The 15,346-nt window shown below is 47.3% G+C and overlaps 1 pseudogene; it reads left to right on the top strand.

Annotated features, from left to right (window-relative positions):
- Nucleotides 1-2,050: 2,050 nt before the first annotated feature.
- Nucleotides 2,051-4,040, top strand: LOC136532127 (uncharacterized; annotated as a pseudogene).
- The last annotated feature ends 11,306 nt before the right edge of the window (nucleotides 4,041-15,346 follow it).

The following is a 15,346-nucleotide window of genomic DNA, read 5'->3' as shown; positions in this document are numbered from 1 at the left end:
CCAGAGACGACAGTACCCGCCAAGAAGCTCAAAAGTATCTCCGGTTCCGTAGATAGTTGGATACTTTGAAGTTTGCTTATTATCTATCTGGTTGCAGAAGCTTGCCCTCTTTCCTGTGCACGCACGCGCAGGCACACAACTGCTACTCAGGAATTTACTACAAAATATAGACGCATCAGAGCATATATCTAAGAGACCGTGTAAAATGAGAGCCTCCAAAAAAACAAGATTTAGAGGCTCTCCAAAAAATCAGAGCACCGCAACAACCTCTCTATACTTGGATGCCGCTAAATATTTGAATGGGCCAATCACCCTAAAAAGCAAGATTTGCTCGTACCATCTGGTGCCTCCCAACGGGAAGAATGAATGCTCCGGTGCAGCGACGCCATCAGGTCCCGGATCTCCCACGGGCTCAGCGAGTTGCCGGCGTCGCAGTACTCTGGCCAGAACTTGCCCTGCAGCTGATCATGCACTGCATGGGCGAGGCCCTGGCACGGCCATGACACTTGGCGTACATGGGCCACAGTCCGTGGATGCCCAAGACCGCTGCCGGCTTGACCGTGTCCGAGAAGGGCGTGCGCACGAAGGCGAGGAGCACCGAAGAGGGGTGCCTGCGGCACAGCGGATCGGGCACGCAGGAAGGGAGGTGCGAGCTGGGATGGCGAGCGACGGCACTCGCCTTTTCTTCCGAGCGTAACTCGCGGGATACGGGATGGGAAAAACTGAAGAAGGGGCTGTTGAAGACATTTTTATTCCCTCAATAGCAATACAGGAAATTATGGAGAGATTTAGGGGCTGTTTGGCGTGGCTCCTCTCCGCGCACTCCCCCGCCGGAGCCAGAGCCTCAAATTGTGGCTTCGCCTGCCGTACGAAGAAACGGCTCCTCTCTCATTTTGCAGTAGAAGCGCTCCTCCGGCCTGCGTTGTTTGGTGCAGCCATTGGCGGACGTACGGGGGGGGGGCTGGGGGGGCTGCAGCCCCCCCCGTGGGCTGCAAAATTTTTTTAACAGGCTTTAGCCCAGCCCAAAGCTCACGGCCAGCAGAGGCGCAGAGCAGACCGCTTCTGGCTTCTCCTCGCGCAGGCGCAGCATCGCGCCCCGCCGCCGCCCGCCGCGCCTCCTCGCGGGATCGCGGCTCGCCTGCTCGCGCGTCGCGCCTCCCCTCGCTCCTCGCCCCCTCGCGGCCTCGCCCCCCTCCCGCCCCCTCTGCTCTGCGCATCGGCCAGCGGCCCAGCGCCCAGCGACAGCGAGGACGGGCACCGCCGCGCCGGGCGGCCGGAGCCAGCAGCGTGCAGCCGGCAGCCTGCAGCCAGCGAGGACGGGCGTCGGCGTCGCAGTGGTGGTGGTTGCCCTCGTCGTCTCCCTCTGCTAGTCTGCTTCATCGTCAGCCGTCTCACGGGGACGACACAGTTGGGTGGCGGCTCCCAGCTCGCTTCAGGTAATAAGCTCAACTACTGCTTCGTAGCCAGATGTTGTGGTAGACTGACGCAGGATCCGATTGCAGCTTGTGGTAGACAGGCTGACAGGTTGAGAATTTTTTTCAGTCAGTGATCCGATTGGTTTTACTTTGCAGTTGTAGAATGGAAAAATTTTTTGCTAAGAAAGATGCTTCTACTTCTACTCAAGAGAGTCGGGTTGTGCAAAAAAGACCCCGCATTGAGCTTGATATGAATGATATAGTTGCTGATCCAGGTCTTAGAAAGCCAATTGATGAATTCCACCATGATATTAGGGATGATGCTAGGAGAGCATATTTACAGATGAGTCCATATCAACCAAATTGTGAGTATGAAAGAACAGCGGGTAAAACTCAAACTAGAGGTTTTGTTAAATCATGGTTTACTCAATTTGATTGGTTAGAGTACAGTCCTGCCAAGGATGCAGCCTATTGCTTTTATTGCTACCTCTTTAAGCCACCACCAGCAAGCAATTTTGTTGATAATGAGACATTCACCAGAGTAGGGTTCAAAAATTGGAAAAAGGGAAAGGCTTCTTTGCTGAAGCATACTCAATCAATTGATGGCTACCATAGTGCAGCAAGAAAACGAGCAAATGATTTCAAAAATCAAAGGCAAAGTGTAGAACATGTGTGGGCAGTAACAACTGCAGCAGAAGAGGAGGCATATAAAGCTCGTTTAACTATAATGTTAGGCATTGCTAGATTTCTTCTTTTGCAAGCTCTGGCATTTCGTGGGCATGATGAGTCTAAAACATCTAAAAATAAAGGGAACTTTTTGGAGATGCTTGATTGGTATAGAAAGAAGGATCCTAAGGCTGCACTTGTGATAGCTGAGAATGCTCCAGGGAATAATCAAATGAATTGTCCAACAATTCAAAAAGATTTGGTAAGGGCTTGTGCAGAGGAGACAAGTGAATTAATTAAGAGTGAAATTGGAGATCGTTGGTTTGCGGTGCTTGTTGATGAGGCTCGTGATGCATCAATTAAGGAACAAATGGCCGTGGTTGTGAGGTATATATCATCTATTCGTGTATTTCATTTCTTTTGTTTTGTGGCTTCCAATTAACACTATGTTTCCTTTTGTTTTATAGGTTTGTCAATGATAAAGGAAGTGTGATTGAGAGGTTCCTTGGCCTACAACATGTTTCTGACACCACATCATCTTCACTGAAGGAAGCATTGGTTTCTATGCTTGCAAGATACGGGTTATCTATAGCCAAGGTTAGAGGACAGGGATATGATGGAGCTTCAAACATGAGAGGGCAGTTTCATGGGTTACAAAGGCTGGTATTGAATGAAAACCCTTTTGCTTTTTACATCCACTGTTTTGCTCATCAATTGCAGCTTGTGGTAGTTGCTGTAGCCAGATGTTGTGCTTCAACTGATGATTTCTTCAATTATGTCACTTCAGTTGTCAATACTGTTAGTGCTTCTTGCAAGAGAAAAGATCAACTTCTCCAAAAACACCATGATACTCTTGTTCAGCAATTAGATAGTGGTGAAATATCTCCTGGGAGAGGGAAAAACCAAGAAACTAGTCTTGCTAGGCCTGGTGATACACGATGGGGTACACATCACAAAACATTAGTACGTCTTATGCTCATGTGGGAACCTGTGCTTGAGGTGTTAGAGAATATTAGTGATGATGGTACTGATGGGGAAAAAAAAACTATAGCATCTGGATTGATAGAAAAAATGGAGTCATTTCAATTTATGTTCATATTGCATCTGATGATTAGAGTATTGGGGATAACTCAAGACCTATCACAATGTTTGCAAAAGAAAAATCAAAACATTGTTCGTGCAATAGGATTGATTGGTTCTGTGATGAGAAATATAAATGCCATGAGGGAAAATGGTTGGGATGATCTTTTAGAGAAGACAAAAGCCTTTGCTGCCAAACACAATATAGACATTCCTAATATGGAAGATATGATACCAATGAGAGGTCGTTCAAAATGTCGTGGAGGCAAATATGTGACCTACTACCATCATATTCATCATGGGATTTTCAATGTTGTCCTTGATCAAATAATTTGTGAGTTGAACAATCGATTTCCAGAAAGATCAACTCAACTATTGAGATGTGTTGCTTGTCTTGATCCGACAAATGAGTTTGCCAACTTTGAGATAGAGAAATTAGTTGAGCTTGCTAAGATTTATTATGCTGACTTTAGTGATTATGAATGTGAAAAGCTAAGAACTGAGCTTGAAAATTTCATGGATGAAGTCAAACATGATGAAGAATTTTGCTCTTGTATTGATCTTGGTGGCCTTGCTGAGAAGATGGTTAAAACTGATAGACATACATATTTTCCTTTGGTGTATCGCCTCATTGAGCTTGCATTGATATTGCCCGTGGCAACAGCAACAGTTGAAAGAGCCTTCTCTGCTATGAATATTATCAAGACCGACAGGAGGAATAAAATGAATGATGATTGGATGAATAATAGCATGATATGCTATATTGAGCGGGATTTGTTTGCATCCATTGAAGATGATAAAATTTTAAAGCGCTTTCAAGGCTTAAGAAACCGTAAGATAAACTTGCCACCTAAGGTCCCAAGGTGCGTATTGTTTTAGAGCTTTTCTTTGTATTTGTTATCTTGGTTATTGAAGAAGTGTTTGACATTTAAAAATTATGTAGCATTGAGCGTGGCGGTTCAAGTGGTGTGAATTCTTGAAGATGGAAGACTCCTTGTATTTGGTACTTTTCTATGCTTATTATCATAATTCTATGTATCTTTGACTTTGAGCACTTTGAATCAATTATCTAATTCTATGCTTATTAGTGTACTGTGTCCAACGAGCAAATTTTTTTTGGCCTATGTTGTTTAGCCCCCCCCTTGGTCCGTTTCTGGATCCGCCAATGGGTGCAGCTTCGTTGCCAGAGCCAGAGCGGGAGCCGCATCTTAGAACATCTCTTGGAGATGCTCTCACAGAAATACTTTCAAGTTTTCAACTTAAAAAATTTGGTCCTTCTTTACTACCTTAACTGTGTAAAGCCAACACAAATCAGTGAGAAGCAGATTACCTCTAGAGAGCCTGCACCTGGTTTCTAGTCCACTGTCTAGATATGGGTGCATGTCTCTGTTTGCACATAATAGAAACACAGGCCGGATAATTTCAAACTAGCTAGAACACTTTACTTCGAATTTCAAAGTAGTCTTGAGGAGGGCAGTAGTATTGTAGCCCATGTGGCATATTCCTGCCGCATGCAAAAGATGGAATCACACGCGTTGTAGTTATATAGTACAAATGTCACACCCCAAAATTTTCGGGTTGTAGTTATATAGTACAAATGTCACACCCCAAAATTTTCGATTTTGGGTTGTGCATAGAAAACACTAAAAAAATAAATTATGTTAATATTTGGATCAAATTTACTAAGTTTAGTTTGAGCTAGCGCAAATTTAGTTATAGGAAAAATATGAATTTTCAAAGTTTTCTAGTTTTGACGGGCTTTTGGGATGAGGTGATGTTTGCTTGTTGCTTCTTTGTGTGTTGAGAGTGAGCAAAGTCTTTAAAATACGTTAATAGGTCGATTTTCCTTCTCCGGCACACCTTTATCTTTTTCTACAATCAAATTCTTTGTTTCTCGGCTCAAGTTTTCGTTGGGAGCTTCCTAAAATCTTTTCTTTGTAATGCAAATCACTCATTTCAGTTCCTCGTCCGTCAATCAATCTCTACAAGCTTCTCGGGAATTTTCCAGCTTTTTTTGAACTCGTTCCTACTTGTCTGTGAACATAATTTAATTTTTAGATGTTCCAAATTATCTTATCATGGGCTCCAAATACTTTATTTGGGTTCCGCATGTTCCATAATGTCTCTGGGAATTTTCTCTGAATTTTCAGAGCTTTCGGAGTATTTTTCACGGCTTAAATAATAATTCTAGACTTTTCTGAAATTATTTTATCCACGAAATTAATTAATTCCAAAAATAATAAATCTCTCATTTTTTCCAACGCTCAAAGGCCATGTGCAATAATCCTAATAAATCCTAAAGGCCCATGCATTTATTTATTAATGTGCTTTAATGATTATTTAGGCCCATTAGCAAATGTGGAGGGTGCAACATCAATGAGTACCATATTGCTAGTTGATGTAGATGTGGGCAGTTTTTCTCCTTATAAATATGTATCAACCCCTTGGGCAATGGACACCAAAATTACCGTAAGGGGAGCCCCTAGTTTGGGAAATCTCTCATGTAGTAAATTAGATTTTTCTCCTCCTCTAGTTGTCGCCGTCGCCGCCGCGCTGCCTAGCCCGGCCATCCTCTCCTCCGTGCAACAAGTCGAGCCCACCCCTGCGCAGCTGTTGTTGCCATGGCCGTGTGGTGGCTGTACGGGAGGCCAAAGGATGAAGACAAGGTAATTACAAAATGACCATCAGTTCGTAATATCGTCGTCGTATAATCATTTTAAGTCCGTTTCGAGTCGTTCCAATTGCGTTAGATTTATATTGATGTGATCTACATGCTAGTGTCGTCGTTTTTCATGTCAAGTGACTTTTATATATATGCTTAAATATTAATTTAATTAATATGCATGCAACTAGTTTTTATAAATAAAAGCAACATAATTATATACAATGCTCTTTTGCAAATAAGTTTTAACATGACTAGTTGCTAACATAAATATGTTTCTAAATTATAATATGTTTAGTCTAAACACACATCAAATTTGATTAGATGTTCTCACATGTCAGTTTGTATTTACAAGTTAAAGTTGAATTGACATAAATGGTATCAAAATATTTATAAATAAAATATGATTAGCTTTAACTCAATTTTAAGTATAAGTATGATTTGTCCAATCTAAACTAATGACTCTTCCATGTTTATGTTTAACTAAAATAAATCAAACTTGTAGTTGTAGGCTTTTCTTTTATGTAATACAAACTCTCGGTAGTCGTTTCTTTTCAATCGTAGCTCCGTTTCCGACGTCTCTTGCGTTCTGCTGCTGCTGACCGTAGCGATTGGTTCTCTTTTAGTACGTCATTTTACCTTGGGTTGTGTACTGTTCTTAGTTGCTTTTATCTATTGCTTGTATGTTTGCCTATGCATGGTGTTTGATACGAGTAGAACGAGAACCGCTTGTGATCGTTGAAGATCAGAAGGTGATGTTTAGAAGCAAAGTGTGAGGAAAATATGAGCAAGAGTAAAAGGCAATTATAGCATATGATCTTTCTTGTTCTCCTATACACCTTTAATCATTTAACTCATACTGTATGTGTCTACCTTGACTGGCACTAAGGATTTCCTAGTACTTTGTACCTTGTGCCTTGATACATATGGGGTATTGCATTGGGTAGTATGATGCTAGTGCTCAACTACAACCATGATCTTGTAACTTGACTAATGCTATATGCAATAAACATTAAAAGATGTTTTTTAGCAACATGGAACAAGGGGGATAGAGCATTGGGCTGTTTTTATGGTGCTCTAGATTTCTCTCCCTAAGGACTTATCTGTAAGTGATCATCCGGGACTTACAGTACAACCATGAGGACTACATGACTCTGGTCTTAGTCTAGTACCTTGCTCTTTCTAGTTTGTAGCAGTTTACCGAAAAGGGCAAGAGGGGCATACCAGGCTGGGTATGGGCCTCATCCCCAGGGTGTGTACTATGCTGCGTGTATAAGTGCCACTTCTGGAGATGACTCCATAACACTTGGGAGATGGAATCCTTAGCGGCTGCTCCTTATTAGAACGACTGAGAAAAAGCTTCGTAGTGTACCATGTCTGCTCACTTTGGAAGTGTTTTAGGAGTTGCAAACCCGGGTATATGGGTATCACGACTCATGGTGAAAGTGTACAACCTCTGCAGAGTGTAAAACTGGTATATCGGCCGTGCTCACGGTCACGAGTGGCCTTAGAACCCTTCCGGAATAGATAATGAACACTAATGATATGGATGATGAAGATGCTCACTAATGGTTAATTGTTTATGCTATTTATTATTTATGTTTATCTAATCATGTGTTTATAGGCTTGTGATAAACTTGTTGCCACCCAATTGCTAAAAAGATGACTCATTAAAAGTTAACCACAGTTAAACCAGTGTCAGTCTTTTGAGCCTAATGAACCTCATGTTATATTTGTTGAGTACGACATGTACTTACGTTTGCTTTACTTTTTAAATCTTTGGAAAAATCCTAGATGGGTACCAGATTGCTAGAGATTGGAATTAGGCTTGTGGTCAACCAGTCAGTTTCCTTGTGGAAGTGGAGTCTTCACCCGAAGATCGGAGTTGTCTTTCCGTTGTTTGCTATCTAAGGTTATATTATCTATACTAAGTATGTTATATATTAAGCATTGTCTATTGATATTACCTTTATTTATAGCTACATGTGAGATTTGACTTCCTAGGCTCACATACGGTGTGTATCTGGTTTTATTCTTAAAACCGGGTGCGACAACAAACCAAGCACTCAAGCGTCAGCATTTTATTCATTCATCCATGTTTAGTTAGGAGTAAAACAAAAGTATTAAAATCCAGGAGAACAAACTCAATCAACCAGACAAGAGAATCACACAACACATCACACCGCAAGCTGCAACACACGAGACTGGAGCACAGCAAGCAGCAGCAGCTAGCCGGCCTCTCGGTCTCCCTTATTCATTTCTCTACTGCTCAGGGCAGAGATCCATCGATCTGTATCACACCATCTTACATCTCGGACAAGAAGATAGCATGATCACAGCACTCACTGACAAACCAAAGAAGCACATAAGCAAACTCGAGCGTGCTTGTTTCGTGCATCGTGCGGACGGCCGGCGGCGGCGGCACGCAGCTACCGAACCTGCCTCCATGCCACAGCCCCCGCCGCCTCATTCTCCAAGACAGGCGCCTCCTGACCTTCCACACCCCTCTCTGGTGAGTCCAGTATTATTCTTCATTTGCACTCTTTGCTTTGATTTAGAAGCCGTCGCATGAACTGATTAATTGGATCACCAATTATGGATCTTTGTTTTTTTGTGTAGATTCCGTATAATATCTGCTGAATCTGATAATCTGTTATATGTGTGCGCTGATGAAGTACTGGACAGAGCTGTATGATGAACCAGATAAGGAGCAACTCATCGAGGGGATCAACACCATGCTGTGGGTTGCTAAGAAGATTCTGAAGCGCCGAAAGGACGATGCAGGAGCTGTAAAGTGTCTTCAAGGAGGAGATCCTGATGGGCAAGACAATGCAAAAGATGGAATCACACGCGTTGTTATATAGTACAAACCAAGCACTCAAGCGTCAGCATTTTATTCATTCATCCATGTTTAGTTAAATTACAACAAAAGTATTAAAAACCATGAGAACAAACACAATCGACCTGACAAGAGAATCACACGCCACATCACGCCGCAAGCTGCAACACACGAGACGGTAGCACAGCAAGCAAGCAGCAGCAGCTAGCCGGCCTCTCGGTCTCCCTTATTCATTTCTCTCATCTCGGACAACAAGATAGCATGATCACCACACTCACTGTCAAACCAAAGAAGCACATAAGCAAACTGGGGCTGGAAGGCACACGTGCCATGTACGCACGTACACCACGGTACCATCCACGAAGAAAAGAGGTGAGGGGCCACGAAGAAAAGCAGAGGCACAAACCAGTCAACCAAAACCTGGGGCTGAAATAGAAGCAGGTGAGAGCGAACCAGAGTATCACCATCCATCCGCCCGCCTGCGTTGAGAACAGAGGAAGAAATCAAGCAGTGTAGGTACCTTAGGCCTTGCCAGCACATTACAGAGGGAGCTAAAGAAAATATGGGAAGAAGCAGAGATCACCCATGACGTGAATACGTACATACCTCAGTCATCTGAGCACGGAGCCCTCGAGCAGGGTCTTCTTGTAGTACTTCGAGTGGATGGATGCGAATATCCGCCAACGCCTGCAGATGCCCTGCATCTTGGGTAGCTCATGCAGATGGATGCGCTTCAGAAGTTTGAAGCGTACGGTAGTTGTTGCTGATTCTTGTTCCTGTTGCTCGTTTTTGGCAACCGTGGTGTACAAGGGGAAGACCTCTCTCAGATCACCACACCACGTGATCTCGAGTGTCTCGAGCTGTCCTAGACTTCCATTGACCATTTGAATTAGGGCCAAGGGCAGTACATGTATCACTCTCGGACACATGGCTTGCACTCAGCCATGCCGCTCCGCTCCAACAGATTCGAGGCATACGCGCTCTGACCGAGCGTGAGTTCCTCCTTCCCTTGTCTCACCTCGATGCCGAGGTAGTAGGAGAGTGCGCCGAAATTGCTCATTCGAAAAGAGGACGTGCGCCGGTGACGATCAAGTCGTCCACATACACGCCGACGACGAGCCCCTCCTTCCCCCGTTGTCGCGTGTAGAGCACGTGCTCAGTTGCGCACCGCTGAAACCCAAGCTCATCCAGCGTGGCGTCAAGCTTAGCGTTCCATACTTGTGGGGCCTGCCGCAGCCCATAGAGCGCCTTGCGCAGTCGGAGCACCCTGTGCTCCTCTCCCTTGACGGTGAAACCTGGAGGTTGCCTGACAAAGACCGTCTCCGCCAGCTCGCCGTTGAGGAAGACCGATTTAACGTCAAAGTTATGGATTCGCCAATCCTTTGCTGCTGCCAAGGCTAGTAGCAAACGGACCGACTCCATGCGCGCTACTGGCGCAAAGACCTCCTCGAAGTCTATGCCCTCACGCTGAACAAAGCCTCGAGCGACGAGGCGTGCCTTGTGCTTAACAATGGCGCCGAGCTCGTCCTGCTTCACCTTGTACACCCACTTCAGGCTGATCGGATGGCATCCTGGAGGTGGATCGACGAGCTGCCATGTCTCGTTTTCCTCGATCGCCTTCATCTCCTCCAGCATCGCCCATCGCCAGTTTCCATCGTGCTCAGCCAGCGCGAACGTGGGTGGTTCCTCTACACTGATGAGCAGCAGCTCTTGATCATTGAGCAGCTGGCCAGCCAGGCCTGAGGGTCCTGTGCCGCCGACGATGTCATCCAGCCTGCGGAACCGCACCTCCTCACCTTCATGGAAGGCATCCACGAATTCAGTGATGTCACTTGGAGGTGAGGCGATCTCGATCGGCATTGATGGAGTTCCCTGTTCCGTCGAAGTGCTCGGCACAACACTTGGAGTACTCGGCACTCTGGTTGCAGTGCTCGGCACTACTTCTGGACAGCTCGTCACTACTCCTGCAGTGCTCGGCACCACTATAGGAGTGCTCAGCCTTAGTCTTGGAGTGGTCGCCACCACTGCAAGACCTCTTGGCTCCGCTACAGGAGTGCTCGGCACCCGTCCTGGAGTGGTCGCCACCACTATAGAACCTCCTAGCACCACTCCTGGCGTGCTCGGCATCCCTCCAGGAGTGCTCGGCACTCCTCTCGAACTGCTCGGCATCCCTCCCGAAGTGCTCGGCACTGCCCCAGGAGTGCTCGGCTTTACCGCTGGAGTGCTCGGCACTCCTCCTGGAGTGCTCGGCACCTCTTCACTAGCATCTTCACCACCGTGGATGACCAGGTGCTCGACGACAAAGGTGTCGGTGAAGCCGCAAACTTCCCCCGTGCTCGGACTGGTCTAGTCCCAAGCCGCCTTCTCGTCGAACACGACATCACGCGAGACAAGTACCTTGTCTCCGTGTGGGTCGTAGAGCTGGTACGCCTTGGTACCCTCCGCATAGCCCAGGAACACCATTGGTGTGCTCCTGTCCTCCAGCTTGGTGAGGATCGACTTTGTCTTCCTGACGTGGCCGATGCAGCCGAATGTCCGGAGGAAGGACACGCTCGGCTTGCTCCCATACCAAGCTTCGAACGGCGTCTTGCCCATCAGGGCCTTGGTCCAAGAGCGGTTGAGGATGAATACTGCCGTGGTCACCGCCTCACCCTAGAACTTTGCCGGCATGCCTTTGGCCTTCATCATGGATCGAGCCATGCCGACCACCGTCTGGTTCCGCCTCTCCACCACACCATTCTGTTGTGGCGAGTACAGCACGGTGTGGTGTCACACCACACCCTGATCCACGCAGTACGCAGCGAACTCTACCGAAGTGAATTCACCACCGCGATCAGTCCTCAGCACGCGGAGCTTCTTGCCGCTCTCAGCCTCCGCGCACATCTTGAACTTCATGATCGTCGTCGCGGCTTTGTCCTTGCTCGTCAGGAGTTTCAGCCACATGTAGCGACTGCAATCATCCACGAGCAGGAGGAAGTACCGCCGACCACCGTTTGTAGCTGGCATGATCGACCCGTAGAGGTCGCCGTGGACGAGCTTGAGAGCGTCCTCCACGCGATACTTGGCCGCCTTTGGGAACGGTAGCCTCCTCTGCTTCTCGGCCAGGCAGCTGTCACATAGCTCGCCTCCGTGCTTGATGTGGGGTAGCCCTTGGACCATCTTCTCTAGCCGACCAAGCGTGTCAAAGCTGAGATGTTCGAACCGGGCATACCACATCCACGGTTCCTCGGTGTGCCTTGCCGCCAGACACACCGGTTGTTCTACCTTCAGGTCGAGCAGGTACAACCGGTTCAGGGACCTCTTCACCTTGACAAGAAGTCGCTGCTCCTGGTCCCTGATCCTAAGGACTCCGTCCTTGATCAATACGTCGCTACCATACTCATCCAGCTGACCAATGCTGATGATGCTGGAACGCAGCTATGGGATGTAATATACATCCGTTAGCGCGCGGTGCTCCCCGTTCTGGCACCTGAAGATGATGGTGCCGCGCCCTAGGATTGCCACCCGTGAGCCGTCACCAAACTTCACCGTATCGGTAACATCATCGTCGAGCTCAGAGAAGGATGCCTTGGAGCCCGTCATGTGGTTGCTGGCACCAGAGTCTAGGTACCACCGCTGCTCTTGGTCGGCGCCCACATGTCCGAGGTGGACTTGGGCGCGCGGTTCATCGAGGTTGACAGTCTTCAGGGCCTTCCTAGGTCCTTCCACCGTCGTCGCCTCTTCCTTCTCCTCGGCCTCGACATCGTGCAGTGCACAGAACATCGCCATCAGGATAGTGGCCTCATCATCATCATCAGGTTGCGCCAGATGAGCCTCATCCTTCTTCTCCTGCTTGCGATTTGGGCACTCCCGTGCCCAATGGCCCGTCTTTCCGTAGCGCCGACAGGCGTTGGGGTCGACCTGCTTCTTTTTCTCTGAAGAAGCCTTGCCGTGGCGCTTGCCATCGCCACCGCGGCTAGAGGAGGCTGCCTTCCCGGAGTTCCTCTGAGCAGCCCAATCCTCTTCTGTCAGCAGCATTTTGCCGCTGTCCTTCATTACTGTTGCCTGCTCCAGGCGCTCGTCCACCGCCCGTAGACGGCCTATCACATCCTCAATGGTGAGGGTGGACAAGTCTAGCATCGTCTCTATGGAGAGAGAGATCTGGATGTACTTTGTCGGCACAGAGTGGAGGTACTTGAAGACCGCCTCCTCTTCGTCGATGGTGACGCCGTCGCTCTTCAGCTTGCTGATGAGCGTCTGCAGGTAGAGGGAGAAGTCCTCCACTGTTTTATGATCCTTAAACTTGAGGTTGGCGTACTCCTACTTCAGAAGCTGGGCCGTCGCCTTCTTTGCGCAGTCGGAACCGACGCGCATCGCCGCAATAGCCTCCCACGCCTCCTTAGCATAGCTCTTCGCCCCCAACGGCTCCCTATACTCTGCCGGTACAATAGCGAGGATAGCCTTCAACGCTGACATGTCATCTTCCTCATTGTCGGTGCCCTTGTCAACAACATTCCAGAGCCATCGGGCTCTGAGCTTGACCTTCATGGTCACCGACCACTCTCCATAGTTGGTGCGAGTCAGCGTCGTCCAACTGGTGCCGCTGACCTTCCACACCGTGCGAACAACGACCTCCGGTCGTGGCTAGGCAGCCACAGCAGTGCCATTGCTGTCGCCCATCTCTGAACCGTTCGTCATCACCAGCGGTTAGTCCGGCGACGGCGCTTGTATGGCTCTTATACCACTTGTTAGCCCACAGGATCACCGGCTTAGGTGAGTCGACCACTCACCAGTCTTGCCGACCACAGCCGAGCATGACCGAGGCTATCCGACCACACACACTATGGCTAGAGGTAGAAAAAAAGGGAGAACAAAACATACACACAGTATAAGCACCAACATTGGCCAAAGCCTTGTATAGGAGATGACAAATCTGAACTCTCTTTGTTGAGTTGCAGTGGCAACCTATATATACAACTCTATCCATCCGGTTCTAGTACAGCGCCCATTCTGCAACAGTAACTAGATAACACAGCAGGACTGACTTCTGCACCTGTCCCTGCATGTGGCTACAATACGGCAGGTGAGCTGTTCGGCGCCTGCCTCTGCAGCGGCTACAGTACCACAACAGGGAGCCTTTTTAGCACCGTCTTCCCTTGCTGTGTGTTCACACAAGGAAGCAGTAGATTATCTAACACTAAGATCCAGTGTTTTGACTGCTGTGCCCGACAAGTCTAGGATGCGGAGATCCTCAAACAATCCACCGAGTAATATATTCATCATCTTGGCACATTCCCTGAAGGAGAACTTTTGTATCTCAAGCTGGTTGCTGCTGTTGGTTATTATCCCGTTTAATTGTGATACTACATCTCCTTGCATGCTACTGTTCATCCCTTGGAACAAGTCTTGTTCTGAGTGGTCACTGCAGCGGAATGCTGACATCCATGCAACTGGCCCACGTCCAGATCCTGTGCTCCCATCACATTTAGCTCCCTAAGCTGAGTCATGAAATCCAGCATCTGTGCGGACAAGATCCGATCACAAGGTGTGTAGCGCACATCAAGCACCCACAGCCTCTTGAAGCACCGACGTATGTTCTCCTCGTCCGCTTCCTCAACTGTGCTGATTACTTGGTCCTGACAGTGATCAAGCCATAGGAACCTAAGGCTACTGCAGCAGAGGAATGGAGGTGATAAGAAGCTGAAGGAGCAGTGTGAGAGCTTCAGCACACCAAGTTTGTTGAAGTGTTGGAGCATGTCCCTAGCCGGGATCAGCAAAAGCCCAAGAACGCCGTGGGATGGTCAAGCGCAGTGTGGCATGCTAGCCATAGTTGTCAGGTGTGAAGGCAAAGATTGGTGGTGACTATGGTTGTAGTAGTCCACGTCCAATCGCGTCTCACGCTGCAGAGCACCAGCAGCATGCCACAATTCATCATCATCATGACTAGAAGTTGCAACGTTGTCTCCCTCTCTTTGCTGTCGTAGCTGGTGTTGTAGGATGCCATCACATATCCAGTAGTTGCAGCAGTGGGTGTTGAAATCATAGTCCACCCTGAAGTGATAGCTCATGCAGCATAGATTCCACATGTACAAGAAATACTCAGCAACTTGTGAAGGCTGATTCCTAGGTGCAGATTCTATGGCCTCTTGGTGCACAAGGTAGGACCGGAGCTCCTGTGGATCTTTCTCATGCTGTGAGGCTGAGAGAAAAACATCAGTCACCTTTGTGATGGTCATGGCGGCACCATCCACCTTCAACCTAGGGAAGAGCCGGAATCTTCCTTGAAATGTCCAGAGCACCTTGTTTCTTGAGTAGCCAGAGAGGGGGAATCCAAAGATAGAAAGATTGATCTCTTCGCTGCTCCCATTTTGGAAAATATAATTTTATTTTATGCAAAGTGGTAGGAGCTCGACCTTTTAATTAAGATAGGAAAAGGAATAACTAGTACATTTATCTGATTATAAAATATGTAAAATGGGCATTGTGTTAGGAAATACATAGTGAGACAAGAGGGAGTTATGATAATCAACTTTTAGCTGCAAAAGATGATAAATTTTTTTGATCAGTTTATCCATAAACATTTATTTTAATTATACAGTATCTCATAACATTTCTAGGCCGTGTCGTTGGAACATTGGGTTAATGGGCTTGTAAAATTACATAGACAAACATTTTTCTATACGAATCTATTATAGATTTCAACTT

This window comes from Miscanthus floridulus, unplaced genomic scaffold (assembly GCF_019320115.1).
Source record: "Miscanthus floridulus cultivar M001 unplaced genomic scaffold, ASM1932011v1 fs_527_2_3, whole genome shotgun sequence".
Lineage (NCBI taxonomy): Eukaryota > Viridiplantae > Streptophyta > Magnoliopsida > Poales > Poaceae > Miscanthus > Miscanthus floridulus.
The sequence above is the reverse complement of the archived record's forward strand: the minus strand, read 5'-3'. Positions and strand labels throughout refer to the sequence as shown.